We start from the raw sequence: 16,519 nt of genomic DNA, 5'->3' as shown, positions 1-16,519 counted from the left end.
TGACAGATGAGGAAGAGGGAGGTGTCAAATATAGTCCAAAAGTTATAAATATGAGAAATTGAATGAATAGTGGTATCATAGGCAAAAGAACCAGAACAGAGGAAGGAACATGTTTAGGGGTAAAGGTACTAATCAGCCTTTTTAAAAATAGCTTTTTATTTAGAAGTTATATGCATGGGTAATTTTATAACATTGACAAATGCCAAATCTTTTGTTCCAATTTTTCCCTTCCTTCCCCCCATCCCCTCTCCCAGATGGCAGGTTGACCAATACATGTTAAATATGTTAAAGTATAAATTAAATACAATATAAGTATACATGTTCAAACGGTTATTTTGCTAATCAGCCTTTGTAACAAGCATAAATACTTATATGCCAGCACATAGTGGTAAGCTCGTTTTTTGGATAGTTTGAGTTTCAGGTCTTGGGAAGGTCCAGGATAAGACATGCTGACTGAACTGAGATGAGACAATTAGCTATAGAGTTCTGAAGACAGATCACAGCTAGAGATTCAAATCTGGGAGTTTTCTGCATCTGAGTGATACCTACAGTTGGGACTGAATAAAATTGCAGAGGGAGATAGTACGGGGAGATTATATGAGAGATTTATGGGGGATGGGAAAAGAATGAGAAGTCCACAAAAGAAAGTGAGAAGCATCAGTCAGAGAGGTAGGTAGAGAATCAGGAGACGATACTGTGTCTGACACTGAGTGAGGAAAGTTTGTGGTAGAAATTGATCAGCAGCATCCAAAGCTATAGAAGATCAAAGATGATGAGGATGAAAAAAGACCATTGGATTTCTTATTTCCTTCAGGTTTGTAAGGTGATCTTGGAAGTCAGTACCTAAAAGGGCAGGGTCAGAAGGCCAACCATAACAAGCTGTGAAAAAGTAGTAAGAAAGTGGAAATATGATGATCAACTCTGATGGACGTGGCTCTCTTCAACAATGAGATAATTCTAACCAGTTCAGTTGTTCCGTGATGAAGAGAGTTATCTACACCCAGAGAGTGGACCGTGGGAACTGGGTGTGGACCACAACATAGCATTCTCACTCTTTCTGCTATTGTTTGAATACATTTTATTTTCTTTCCCAGTTTTTTTTCCTTTCTTCTTGATCCGATTTTTCTTGTCCAGCAAGATAACTGTATAAATATGTATATATATATTGGATTTAACATATATTTAACATCTTTAACATGTATAGGACTACTTGCCATCTAGGGGAGGGAGTGGCGGGGGAGGAGGGGATAATTTGAAACAGAAGCTTTTGCAAGGGTCAATGTTGAAAAATTACCCATGAATATGTTTTATAAATAAAATGCTTTAATAAAAGAAAGTGGAGTCTTTAAGGAGACAAGTTTAGTCAGTCAACCAATAATTTAAAAATTTTAAACATTTATCTACCACAAACTCTTTTCTTATTCAGCATCAGATAGCACATAATCTCCTGATTCTCTACCTACTTCTTTGACAGATCCTTTTCAGTATCTTTTGTGAGCTTCTCATACACTGTTCTAGACACAGCAGGGATAAAAAGAAAAGCAAGAGACAATCCTAATTTCAAGGAGCTTACAGTCTAGCGGGGGAGACAAAATATAGATAACTGCATGAACAATCTATAACAGGATAAATTAAACAATAGAGGGAAGGCACTAGCATTAAGAGAGATTGGGACAGGTGTCTCATAGAAGAAAAAGTTTTAGCTGGGACTTGAAAAAACTCATTGAAGCCAGGAAGCAGAGATGAGGAAGGAGATCATTCCAAGCATGAGGAGAGGGGAGAGTATTCAATGAAAAGAAAAAAAGATATCAGGAGACAAAATGTTTTGCTTGAGATACAGCTAAGAGGTCAGTATCCCTGAATTGTAGAGTTTCTGGGGGTGAATAAGGTGTAAGAAGGCTGCAAATATAGGAGTGGGGGAGATCATGAAGGGTTTTAAATGATAGAGATTTTTATTTGATCCTGAAGGTGATGGGGAACCACTTTGAAGAGAAGAATGGTTAGATCTGGGGAGCTAGATGACTCACTAGATAGAGCACTGGCCCTTGAGTAAGGAAGATTTCAGTTAAATTTTACAGTCAGCCACATACTAGCTATGTGATCCTGGACAAGTCACTTAACCCCTTTTGTCTGTTTCCTCACCTGAAAAAAGAGGAAATGGCAAGAAAACCCTATATGGGGTCACAAAGACTCAGAAACAACCCAATGACAACATGGTTAGATAGAACTATGCTGTAGGAAGATCAATTTGACAGCTGAGTAGAGAACAAAATTAAACAGTCTCTGCCCTCGAGGAATTTACATTCAATTGGAAGGAAAAATTAAACATGTAAGGAAAACAGTAAAGGCTTCCTATAGTAGGCAGTGCTTGAGTTTTGAAGGAAATTAGGAATTATAAGAGGTAGAAGTGAGAAGTGACAGCATGCCAGGCATGGGGGACAGACGGCTGGTGTAAAGTCCCAGAGATGGGATGTAGAATGTGGTGCTGGGGGAAGACCAAGCAGACGAGTCTGGCTGGGATATAAGGTGTGAAGGAGGATATGATATGCAATGGATGGCATATGCATTTTAATTATCCACCTACCTTTATGACACATTTTTAGAATGTGGATGCAAGTGGGGTGGGGGTGGGGGAGAGAATCCATCATTTTCTGGTTTTATTTAGCAGAGCGGCTTGTAATCTTTTGCCTCTTTTTATGTCCCCAGCACAATGATTGGCACAGAGTAGGGGCTTAATAAAAGCCTATTGACTGAGAGATGTGCACAATAACTGGTGCATTCTAACATATTGTATTGTTTGAAGATTTAACAGTTTAAACAGCTGCAGGTGTTTAGCTTGAGTCCATTCTGGGCTCCCACAATCCAGGTTCCATTCTGGGGACTCATCCCAAGAGGATTAGAAACTCTTGATCCCAAGAGGTTCTCTTTAGCTCATTGCTTCCACCCTTGAATAGAACATTGAGAAAATCTGAATAAAGCTCATGAAGGACTCTTGTTTCCTTAAAAGTGGGTAACCAGGTCCTCCCTCCCACATAGATACCCAATGTTTAATATAATAGGTAGAAAGTAGCCTTTATTTCCTCTATCTCAGAATATGTATGTGTGTGTATACATACACACACATACATATATCCATATACAGTTATATATCATATACACATATAAATATCCATATACACATACATATGCCCATATATATACATATATTCTTATATACATACATATGATACACATATACATATATCCATCCATCTGATGTCTATATATACCTATATATCATATACACATATTTATCCATCTATATATCCAAATACAAATACATATACACACATCTCCATATACACATATATATCATATATACATATACATATCCATATACAAATACATATATCCATATTCACATATAACATATACACACATCCATCCATATATACATACACATACACAAATACACATACACAAACACTATATATATATGTGTGTGTGTGTGTGTGTGTGTGTGTATTTATAATACAGTGAATTGATTGACACAGGACTCACTGGAGCCTATAAAAAAATATTGAAACATAAAACACTCAAATATCCCATTAGACTCTAGAATTTCCCCTAGCCCCAAGATAAAGACACTTTGGGTTACAACAAATGCTCTCTTATTCCACCTGCACTCAGAGTAACTTAGAATTATATCTTGGAATGATGGCAAGCTCCAAAGCTCCTGATTCTCCTTTAGCCTTCAGGATGCTCCTCTTCCTTCTCCAAGTTGCATGCCATTGAGGAAATTTTCTCCCACTGGAAGGCCAGTTCAGCATATTAAATAATGTAAATTGAAATGTGAAAAATATACTGCAACAAAACTATATGTATTTTCTTAGTATTAGGAGAATATAACATGCTTGTTGGAAAAAATTGGAAAAACTCAACTACTTTACCTTTCCTTTAGATAGGAGACCTCAGTTATTTTAATCTGTAAAATGGGAAAATTGGCTAAGGTTTTTTGACTAGGCTTTAGAGATACCTTGTTCATTACTTTCTTCTCCCCTCTAATCCCATTTTAAAGGGGCAGAAACTAAGAATCATCCATTACTGGAATAATACTAGATGATATGTCTTTAAAGTTCCTTCCATCTCCATCATTCCAACAATTAAAGAAACCCTTTTAAAGCTTTTTGCCAAAGGGGAAGTGCCAGAAATGTCAAGTTCTTAAAAACTTAGAAATGTAAAGGATGCATGCATGGTAAGTGCCAGACAGACAAGTCTGATTCACATATGCTAACTGCCCCAAGGGCCAACAGGCCAAGATGGAAAAGCTCTGAACCAGACAAAGCCTTGGATTCTGGGAACTCGAGTTTATATCTTCTACTTAACCGAAGGCTTCATCCCCCTTGCAGCTGCTGCTCCAAGCTGCTGAGGCCTGAAATATCTTCCTCCTGGGACTTGGCCTGATAGAAGAATATCCGTCAAGGACCATGCCTTTTTAACTTACTGGGTAAAAGTGTTTTGAGCAGTACTAGGGACAGAAAGACAGTGAAGAAACATATGTGATAATGAAAAAGATGGGGAGAGATGAAGAAGTCATACGATATTTTAATCCTGAAGTCAGAGGTCTGGGAGCCCCCTGTCACCAACCCAATTGTCATTTCTCTCTCTCCCCTTTAATAATCATTTAATAGCGAACACTGATATAGTGTCTATTATATGCCAGGCACTGAGCTAAGTAGTTTATCATTATTATGTCATTTGACCCTCATAACAACTCTGGGAGTTGGTGCTATTAAACTGCTTAATTTATGGGATAAGTTGAGAAAATTGAGGCAAATGAGTTAAGTGATTTGCTCAGGATCACACAGTTAGTAAGCCCCTGTAAAATGGACTTAGAGGGTAGAAAAAAAGGTAATGAATGAGGTAATCTTTAAAGCCTAGTCTGTATGCCTTAGCCAATCCTTCCATTTTTCAGATTAAAACAACCGAGGTATCATATCTAAATGATGGATAAAGTAGTTGAGTTTTCCCAGTCCTTTCCAACAAACATGTCATTCTTCTAATACTAAGAAGGTACCGTACTCACTAGCTAGTTGAGGCAATTTTTAAAATAAGGTCTTCCTAACTTTAGATCTGTCCATAGTGTCACTATTCAAGCCTTATTGATTTAGCTTATTGCAGCTATATGGGCAGTAGATAGGGTTCCGGGCTCAGAGTCAGGGAGACCTGAGTTTAAATTCTGACTCATAGACTTGCTATATGAACATGATCAAGTCACCTAATCTCTCAGACTCAGTTTTCTCATCTGCCAAATGAGGATGGTTATAATAGCACTTAACTTACAGGGGTTCTTGTGGAGCTCAAATAGAATTAATATACATAAAGCATTTTCCAAACCTTAAGTGCTACATATATGTATATAAGCATACACATCCATACATGTACACACATACACACATTCATACACACAAACACACAGATATGTTTTTTATTCAGAGAAGGCTGCCTTCTGAAACCTCACTCTGTTTGGATGAAGAATTCCCATCATTAACTCATTTCCCCAGTACCCCAGATAAATGCTTGTCCTTAAAAGGTAAGTCAAGTAAATACTTAATTCAGTGTACCAGTTCTGATCTTTTCTAGGCCACAATTTGCAAGTAAATCACAGAATGGTGTGGTAGAAAAGAAGGAGTCTTGATTGGAATCAGGAATGGGTTCAAATGCAGGTTCTGCCATTTACTAGAGATATGACTATGAGTAACTCAGTCTCTCTGAGTTTCCTCTTTTGAAAAATAGAGATACTAATACTTTGGCTACCTGTTTCTCAATCTTTTGTGAGGAGAGTGTTTGGAAACCCAATTTTCCAACATTTCTATTTTGTTGAAGTAGCACATGAGAAGTAAGTGCAGTATGGAGTAGAGTTGTCAAACACAAGGCCTTGCACATTCCTAATGGCAGCCCAAATGGGATAAAAATCTCATTCTATTTTGATTTCAATATGTTAATTGGTAACAAAAAAGAAATGTATAAATATATGACTTTCTAAGTCAATAAATGGCCTACAGGGATTCTCATAGGTGATTTAATGGCCCCCATTTCTACTTAATTTGGACAACTCCAGCAGAGTGGGAACTCAGCCCTGCAGTCAGGAAGATGCAAATCATATTTTTGACCCATTCTGGCTGTATAACCCTGAGCAGTATTCCTCAGACCCTAAGACTAAAAATTGCAGAGAAGTTGTTGAGTTCTGAGTTCCCTTATACCAGTGAAACCACAAAAGTCAAATCTCTTCCAAGTTTAGTGAACAGAAATACTAAAAAGATTCAATAGAAGGCAGTCTCATCTCTAGCATTGTTGAAAGAATAATATTGCAGTGAGGCTCTAGCCCCCTTTTTGAGTGTTTTTCGCTTGCTCCCCCTACAATCTCAACATATTCCTCTCTACCGGTGTTAGAGAGAGCAGAGACCATTCTAATTTGAATTCCACTCTGCAGTAACTAATATGCTTTCCTTTTTTTTTTTTGTTTTTAAATAAAAGCTTTTTATTTTCAAAATGTATGCAGACAATTTTCAACATTCACCCTTGCAAAACCTTGTGTTCCAAATTTTTCTCTCTCCCTTCTCCCTCCCCTAGACAAGGAGAAATCCAATATAATAATATAGCTTTCCTTGACCTCCATATTGTTTGTTAAGAGCATGTTTCTTAAAGCTTGTATTCCTCAGTCATTTTAGTCATGTCTGAATCTTTATGATTCCCTGTGGGATTTTCTTGGCATAGATACTAAAGTGGTTTGCCATTTCCTTTTCCAGTTCATTTTATAGACAAAGAAACTGAGGCAAACAGGATTAAGTATCTTGTCCAGAGTCACACAGGTAGTATCTGATGCCAGATTGAATTTTTTTGACTCTAGGCCCAGCACTATTCAACGTGCCATCTAGCTGCCTTAAGTCTCAAATAGTCCCAAAGAAAGTAATACCTCAGCCTTTGAAATCCAATGCTTATAGTTTCTTTGTTGACTGATGGTATTTTCTTCTTTCTTCCTTTCTCATCATACCACCCGTTTTTGCCAAGTGAATCACCATTTCTAGACAAGTTAAGCTAAGCCACTCGTTCTTTTTTTTTTTTTTCTTTCCCCAAAAGGGATGTTTATTTAGGAGAAGAGGTTACAGAAAAAATGAAGAGGTAAATAGGCACCACGAATAGTAAATATGAAACAAATTTGGGAGAGCAATAGGATTACCAAAGAAAGGAGTTTGGAACAATCCATTAAAGGAACATGCCATTCCAAAGCAATCCTAATAGACTTTGGACAGAATATGCCACCTGCATCCAGAAAAAGTAATGTAAATCAACACATGCTATGTTCACTCCTTTTTTCTGTTTTTTTTCCTCTCCCATGATTTTTCCCTTTTGTTCTGATTTTTCTCTCCCAACATGATCCATAAAGCAATGTGCATTAAAAATAAATACATAAAAATGTGTAAAGTTTAAAAAAAATAAATTTGAATGCCAAAAAACAAAACACAAAACAAAACAAAACAAAAAAGAGAAATGTGCCATGAAGTAAAAGAGTATGCCATTGACTAGAAGGCTAAATCCATAGAAGAGTTTTGCTGATTAACCAGTAAGGAGAAAGACACTATTAAAGCAAAGACATTATGAAGAGAGAGAGAGAAAGAAAGAGAGAGAGTACCACATAGTAGTCTTAGTCCTGAAAAGATAATTCACCTATTCTTGTCTGCATCTTTCTGGTTTAGGATAAAATCAATATGGCTGCTTGTTCTTCAATTATTAATTAGCTTTTGATACTAATAGCTATTCAAGTGACAAGAGAGACAGAAAAGGAAGCAGTTGGCTTGGTTTTGATAGGTGCCCTCCCACTGTTTTCATATCATTCACCATCTGTTTTTAAAGATTTTTTCCAGTGACTAGAGGCATATTTAACCCCAGAGAAGCTTTTGAGTAACATGAACATTAGAGTATTTTTTAAGGCAGAGGAACAGCAAGAGAAGTTGGGTTGAACATGTGTGAGAGATAGGCCCGGGGAGGAACTTCCTGTTATTCTTAGTTTGGGTTCTTGGGGTTTTAAAAAATGAAACTAGAAGTCAGGGTTCAACTAACAGCTGGAGAGTGACAACCCTCATTTGGAGAAGCTGACCTTCACTCAGGTCACAAGAGCAAAGAATCCAGAAATCTCTTCGCTTTTCGCTCTTTCCAGTGAGGGCATCCCTGGACTCGTGCTGAGCCGATGAAACTCACAATTGGGAGTTTCCCAGAAGCTCCTGGGATATGTAACTCTGGTATCACTCAGCCCTCCTAGCTGCAGCTCTGAAGTCAAAACATTGCCTTGAGCCATAGTTCCACATCCAGGAAAAGAAGATGCAGGAAGTGATGGTCAAGGTCAAAGCATTCAGTCTCATTTTCATTATAGGTAAACAGACATGACATCACATGTTCTATTTTTGGATAGGATGCTCTAGGTTGGACCCAACCATAATTTGTATCATTGCTTCTTTCTCCAATTTTGATGCATTATTAATATGGTCCACAAAGGAACCTGAGCCTTGACTCTGGACTAACAGGGGCTCTGGAGAACACCATCATTCCTCATCCCGTACACACACCATAGCCCACAGCAATGACCCAGGGCAGAAGATCCAAGCTGTAACAGTGTGACTTGTGGTATTGATAGGTATTGTACATTCTGTAGGTGTACAGTAGCCTAGGCAGGAAAATGATGTCATTTTGAGGAGAAGCTTTATTCTCTGGATTTCATCACTACATCTCTTCTTCCTCTTCTCTCTCCTACTTTTGGGGATTTTTTATGCTTTGTTTTCTGGAATGAAGCTCTTTGAAGGCAGAGAATTTTTTTTGCTTTTATTTGTAGTCTTAGTAGTTTAAAACATAGTGCCTAAAACATAGTAAACACTTAATAAATAAATGTTTATTGATTTGACTTGACTTGAGTTCCCAAGCTGCCCATTAAAAGATGTAGAATAGTTTTAGGAAAACAACATGGAGAATAGAGTGTAGATAGTCATTGGGTAATGACAGGTTGCTTCGTGCAAAGGTAGCCTAAAATAGCCATCATACTGGAAAACTAGTCACTTTTTCCTCACTTAGCTTAAAACTACACAATTGTGGGTCCGGACAATGAGCTATCCCAAGGTCAGTGATGATATGTAGTGCTGACAATCTTCAAGACAAATACAATGGATGTGTGCCTCATAGTCCAATGGAAGGACTATTGGGCCTGGAATCAAAGGACTTGCCTGGATTTGAATCCAGTCTCTGTGGCTTGCTACCTCACTCACTTTGGGCAAATAGATCTCAGATTCATCATCTGTGAAATGATGGAGATTGGACTAGATGGTCCCTCAGGTTCCTGAGAGTTCTAAATCTATGATCCTATAGTAGGTGGGGCGGGGCTTTTATTTTAATAACAAAGGGCCATTTTCAATCAGCTTCTGTATTGGTCTCTCTCCTGCTTACCACAAGCTACACTGGCCACAATATATAGGTCAGTTTGATCTTAGATAAGCCAACCAGCTTCCAATTATCTGGCTCCCTTAAAGACCCTGGGGGAAGTGCAGATGCTATCATCTGCCACCCCAGCAGCTTGGCAATGCTCTGGGTAGTGTTCTAATGCAGTGGGAATGTCTTAAAGGGATCTCTTGCACCCAGATCAAGATTCTTCCTGCCCTCTTTTCTACCTCGATATCTAGCATTGCCCTCCAACCTCATCAGGGTACTTTCTTATCAGAATTAGCATTGGAAGCCTGATTCTTTGTGCCCTAGTAGTTCCAAATGGGGAGTGGAGAAGGGAAGGAGATAGGAGGCAGGCGACAGATGTCCTGTATTTCTTTTTTTGTGTGTGATGGAGGGATGTCTGAACCCGTGATTACATCACTATAGGAAACTTCTGGTAGAGATGCCCCCTCTGCCAATGCAGCCTGACAGCCAATTTATTATCCAGTCTCAGATAACTATCAAGGGCATAGAGAAGATCATAGGATGATAGATTTAGTGCCGCAAGGGCCTATAGAGACTCTCTAGGCCAACTTGGGAGGCAAATCATCATTTTACAAATGGAGAAAGTGAGGGACAAGGAAATCAAAGGGTTTGCCAATACTTACACAGCCAGTTTGTATTAGAGGCAAGACTTGAACTGAGCTCTTCTCAACTCAAAGCCTCATCCTACTAGGAAACCATTGACTTCCCTGATTAATAGCTATGAGTTCATGGAAAGGCTAAGTCCGCTGGCCTGGAAAAGACAGTTCCTGGCCTCAAAACAATGTCAGTCAGGAAAAGTCACAGAGGATGCTGTAAAACAGCCAAAGGTCAAAGGCAGACATTTTCACCAGAGAGATACTAGATCTAAGGGCAAGGCAGAGAAATTATTCAAGTTCATAAATAACTCATTAAAGGACATGGGGTAGGATTAAGAAAACAACATGGAAGATAGCACTTAGTGGGCAGGGCTTGGGAAATGATTATTTGCTCCACACAAAGGCAGCCTGAATCAGCCTCATGTATCACAGTGAGTGACAAGCTTGACACCTTTTTCTTCCCCATTCAGCTAAAGGCCACCCAACTATGGGTTCTGACATTGAACCCTTCCAAGGTCAGTAGTAATGTCTAATTTTGCCCCTCCTCAAGGCAGTTCTAAAGAGCGCTGGGTCTGAAATCAAGGATTTAGTTTTGAATCCTGTCTCTGACTTTAGGTGCGCCACTTAATTTGGGACTTGATTTCCTTATTTGTAAAATATTACATTTTACTCTAAATCTGTGATTCTATACTGTGGGTTCTTCTTTATCTCAACACAAGGATATTTTCCATTAGTTCTATATTTCTTGGTACATGACACCCAGTGATGATGTTTTTCTAGCAGCATTTACGAATAGTCAATGGAATTTACTGAATGGTCACTGCGTGTGGAGTACTATACTGGGACAACAGTCTGGGGTAGGGGTGAGACAGAGAAGATGGGACAAATAAGAAATAAAAGAAACAGCAGTTATCTGGAGGAGCCTAAATTTTATTTGGGAAGACAAAAACAACTTAAAATAGCATGAGAAGAATTACAAAGTACAAAATGGCTTATTGCAAACTGGATAACAAAAAGCTTAGATGTAAGGATAGTAAAGATTAGATGAATAGGATTGATTTGTGGAGTACCCTGGAGGTAAATTAATTTTGAGCCCTGTCTTGAGGGAGATAATGATTTTTTATAACTTAGTTCTATAGAATGGTCTAAAATCATTGGAAACTAGATAGCAGAACTAGCAACTAAACATGGGTTCTTTGTGCAGCCAGTGCTCCTTCTAATGTATCATGCAGGATATCAGAGACCATGTGGTCAGCAGGATAAAGCTGGTCCTATTCAGGAACATCAGCATTTAAATTCTGTCTCTGGTTGCTTGTATTGTCCTGGGCAAGTCAAATTTTCAGTGCTCTAGAGTCTAGGATCTAGAGTAGGGTCAAACTCAGGGGTTACTAAATCATACATATAGATTCCTGCAGGCTTTATATTGACTTAGAAGACCACATATTGACATTGTCTGTGTTCTATTGCATTTTCACTTAATTTGTTGAATATCTCCCAAGCACATTTCTAATCTGATTTGGGTTACACTCAGGAGTATTGTTGGCCTGGCAGTCTCCCTGTATTTATGTTCAGTTGTTTGTCATGTTGATTCTTTGTGATTCCATTTGGGGTTTTCTTGCCAAAGATATTGGAGTAGCTTGTCTTTTCCTTCTCCAGCTCATTTTATAGAAGAGGAAACTAAAGTAAACAGGATGAAGTGACTTATCTAGAGTTACCTAGATAGTAAGTGTTTGAGGCCAGATTTGAACTCAGGTAGATGATTCTTCTTTCATTCCACTTCACCTGTATTGGATATCTCTACTTTAGGCAACTTTCTGAGGCTGTAAAGTTACAGAGTAAAGTATTGTCCTGCATTGGTTCATGGAATTCCCTCTAACATTGAAAATGCAGATAGATGGATTTGAGGTCCCTATCAGGTCTAAAGCTATGAACATAGATGAACTTTTTTTAAAGAGGTTTAAGATGGAGCCATATAATATAGAGAAAGAGATGCAAATCAAGCTTCTGGCACATCAAAGTGGGACAAAGAATGAGTGGTTGTAGGGATATAAGGGGAGCCAAGCATAAAGATAGAGTAAAAAAATTAAAATTAAAATAAAGTTCAATAAAACAAGTAAGGCAAAGGAAGAGATTGAGCCGGGCAGAGAGCTTACTACAATTTCTTACTTCCAGTGAACTGGGATCACCAGAGGACTTCTAAATTGGGGACTAGTTCTTTCCACATGATATCCCTAATGAATTATTCCTGTGCATCTTAATGTTTTATCATCACATTCTCTGAATAAAAGGCAGATATGAAAGAAATGATAATCAAGAATGTTAAGCATGTGTGTTAGCACAGCAAGGAAAGCAGGTCAATAAAAGTTTCAAAGAGGAGTAGATAAGGAAGCAATCAAAAGCATGTACCAGCTTGCTCAAAAACAACCAGAAGCAGTTCACTTCTAGTGTTTTAAGATTCCTCTTACTTGTATAGAAACTAGTTTTGGAGGAGAGAGAAGATAGGGAGGATCTTTGTTGTACCAGAGCAAAGAAATGTGGTTACAGAGTTTGGGTGCTCCTGGGGCTTTCCACTGTGTGTTTCTGGGCTTGTTTCCTTTGTGTTGTGTTTGCTGCCTCCCCCCACCCCACATACACACACACATACACCTCAGGTAAATTTCCTGTGCCAGGCAATTGTGCAGAGCTCTCAGAGATCTAAAACATAGAAAACACCAAAGTATTTTGGTAGTGATGAGTATGTCCCAAAGTCAGAGACAGCTACTTCCTTGACAACACCTGAACCTTTTTCCCTCTTCCCTGGGTGAAGAAATACCAATGCTCAGGGGATTTTCCTAGCAGAAACTATGGGTCACTAACAGACTAATAGGGAAGCTATTCCAGAGAGCCAGACTGGCCTGAAGAAAAAATGAAGATGAGAACAAACAAGTTAATGGTTAATTGCCTTGATTGGAGCTGAGCAACTGTGCTGGAGAAGAATGAAAATACAAAATGACAGGATTTTAGAGTTGGGAGAGATCTCAGTGGCCATTGAGTCCAACCCATAATTGGACAAAGATCCCCTTCATAATATACTCTTCCAGCTTTTGATCAAAGAACCCCGATGAGAGGGCGCTCCCTATCTTCCAACTTTGGCACTTGTACTTTGGAATGGTTCTAATTGTTAGGAAGAATTCTCATACCAAACCTAGGATTGCCTCTTTGCAGAGATTATTTGACTTGGTTCATGATCACACAGCAAACCAGTGGCAAAAGCAGAATTCAGTCTTTGGACTTTTACATGGAACCACAATATACTTCTCCTCTTGGCAACTGTATATATGTTTTTTTTTTTTTTTTTTTTAAGTTTTCACTAGTCTAATGCTTTATCTTTAGTGCTATGGAGCAAGAATGTAGTTTTAGAAGTGGAAAGTAAACTTCAGAGTCAATTAACGGAACCCTTTTAGTTACATGGCACAGGGTTAGATGGATCAACCACCAGTTAAGAATACTTGAATTCAAATCCCACTGCAGAAACTTATAAGTTGAGGAATTCTGGAGTGAGTCCAGCCCTCTAATATTCTTTCCTCATCTGTAAAATAGGGACAATAATGGCACCTACCTTCCAAGGTTGTTATGAAGATAGATAATATTTGTCTTTGCAAACATTAAAACACTATATAAATGTTATTATTATCATTAATAATAATAGTAATAGTAAGTAGTAGTAAATAGTAGCAGCAGCAGCAGTAGCAGTAGTAATAGTAATAAAATCAGGGGACTGCACTGCATGACCTCTAAGGTCCCTCCCAGCTCTAAATTTATGCTCTAAATATTATCAATGGCCTTTGTTAGTCTTTTTGGAAAAAAAACAACAACAACAACCAAAAAACCTAGGACTTGCTCTCTGAGATGGTCTCATATTTTTCCTAGTAACAATGTAATATAAAATGGAAATGGGATAACGGTAAGAGGAGAGGAGCATTAGAATTTCCCAAATAAAGGTATTCAAATAATGGCTTATAGAATTAGAGTTGGATGGGAACTGAAAAAATGGAATGGACAGCTATATTTGGGGATTAACTACAAAATACCCAAAGTCCAAAGGACCTCAAGTTCTCTTCCTCTCATCTGCTCAAAGTTTCTATCCAGAACAAGCCCTACCTGGAATAATGGCTTTCTCTATCAGGCAGATCACATGGCCACAGACTTCACCATGGTGATGCTGAACTGAGCATCTGCTGTGCCCAGACACATTCACCAGAGACTGGACAAGGTATTTGTGTGCCCCAGGCAAGGTTTGAAAATCATGCCCTCTGTGCTTTATTGTCCACCAGAAGTTTGAGCTTTTACTATGCTATATAAAACACCCAGTGTCTCATCCTAGCAGACATGCTGGTGTATCAGGGAAAGTTATCATCTACATGATATTTTTGCAAATACCCTCACTTATTATTGCTCTCCTCCCTCAATTTATTTCATATTTATTTTTTATGTTTGTACACTTATATATCTGCATTGTCTCCTCTATTGTCCTTGAACCAAAGGACATTTGTCCTTTGAAACAAAGATTATGTTTCATCAGTTTTGTGTATGTATTCCCAATGTCTAGCACAGGGCTTAGCACAAAGTAGGTTCTTAAAAAATACTTGTTGGGACACCTAGGTGGTTCAGTAATAAAACACCAGCCCTAAAGTCAGGAGGACCTGAGTTCAAATATGATCTCAGACACTTAACACTTCCTAGCTGTGTGACCTTGGGCAAATTACTTTAACTCTAATTGCCTCAGCAAAAACAAAACAAAACAAAAACCAAAACAAACTTGTTGAGTGAGGGAAAAAACCCATACATTTCCTTTCCTTCCTTGCTGAGGCAGGAGACTATGGGTATGGAATATTGCATATTCTGGATTGACTGGTTTTCTTAACTGCTTCCTCTCCCCTTTCTTTTTAAATTTTGTCACAAAATATAATTCACTGGTTAGGTGTGGCTCTGGTATATTCTGAAATGAAGATTTTATGAAAACAAAATATATCCCTAAAAATTAAGAACTGAATTGAAAATTATAAAACACTATACATTTTAAAGTAGTAATATTGAAGATCATCCTTCATTATGTACTCCTAAGTGATTGCTTACCCCTACTTCTGAATTCCAGCATCCAGGAAAGCAATCTAAGCTTGAAAGAGGATAATGATATCCTGTAGATCCTGAAAATCCCCAACTGGCAAAATTTTAGGATATTGCAGCGGCAGTCCTTGAGTGATACTGTGTTCTCTGAGTCCCCAAAGCAATGCCATTTGAAGGTGAATATAACTGCCCCACTTGTATTTATCAGCCTGGCACAGCCTCTCTCCTGTCATCTTAATCCTTGTGTCAGCCTAGGGAGAGCATTCGGGTTACCAGCCCCCCAGTCCTCCAACCAGTCTGTCTAGAACAGCTCCTTGGCTCCCTGTGGGATCCCCGACACCCCTGGGTCATTTGCAAGTGCCTTAATATAAACAGCTATGGAAATAGGATCTTTTGTTGAAAACTGGAACTGATCTCCAGCCAAACTTTGCAGGGGATTCTGTGATTGCCCACATCCCACCACATCCCTTCCCTTTACCCCTACCCACATCCCTTTCAAACCTGGCTATATGTGTTGACCATTACTGGTTTGCCAATAGCCCCCACAATTGGGGCAGAGGACTATGGTAAGACCATGTCACGAGCTTTCTTTGAAATTCCTTCCTAGTCTCCATTCCTCAGGAGCTGCCTTCTGCTAACCTTAATATCATTTCATGAGCAACTTCCAAAGGAATGCTTCATTTCAAACACCCTTATCCCTTCTCTCCTCTAGATCCCCCTTCCTCCTTCATCTTATTAGCATAAATAATATACCATATTTCAGGATGCCTGAGCATGTTTTAAATTACTTTAAAATACACAAACCACCTTCCACTCTCATTCCCAAAGTTAAACCTATTTCTGTCCCCAGGCCCCTTCCCCACCAAATGTGAATTACATGCAAGGCATGTGTTTGGCCCTACTGCACACAATGGGACAGAGGATTCTGAAATGAAATAAGTAAAAATCAAAATAAATCAGCAAGCCTTTTACTCCGGTGTTTTTTCCAAGCACGTCTGTCTCCTCTGTGCTAAGTGCTTTACAGGGAAACACTGTTTCTAAGTACAAACACAATGCCTCAGCTTGGAGAAAATTTACTGTTTAACTTCAGTTTTTAACAAGATAGAAGTTGAAGTCCTTCCAGCCCTCAACTCCCAACATTTAGCAGTTTATTTGGCCTTAAATAAGCACAGGAGGACCTTGAGAAACATGGCCTTTTTCTCTCCAAAACATCAAATTTGTTTTCAGGGGCACTTCCAGCAATAGGAGGAATCTTCAATTTACTCTGGAAGGACATTTCGGTTTAGAAGAAATTTCCTTTGCATACGTGGCTTCTCCCATATTAT

This window comes from Antechinus flavipes, chromosome 1 (genome assembly GCF_016432865.1).
Source record: "Antechinus flavipes isolate AdamAnt ecotype Samford, QLD, Australia chromosome 1, AdamAnt_v2, whole genome shotgun sequence".
NCBI classification, from domain to species: Eukaryota; Metazoa; Chordata; class Mammalia; order Dasyuromorphia; family Dasyuridae; genus Antechinus; species Antechinus flavipes.
Note: the sequence above shows the minus strand (reverse complement) of the source record.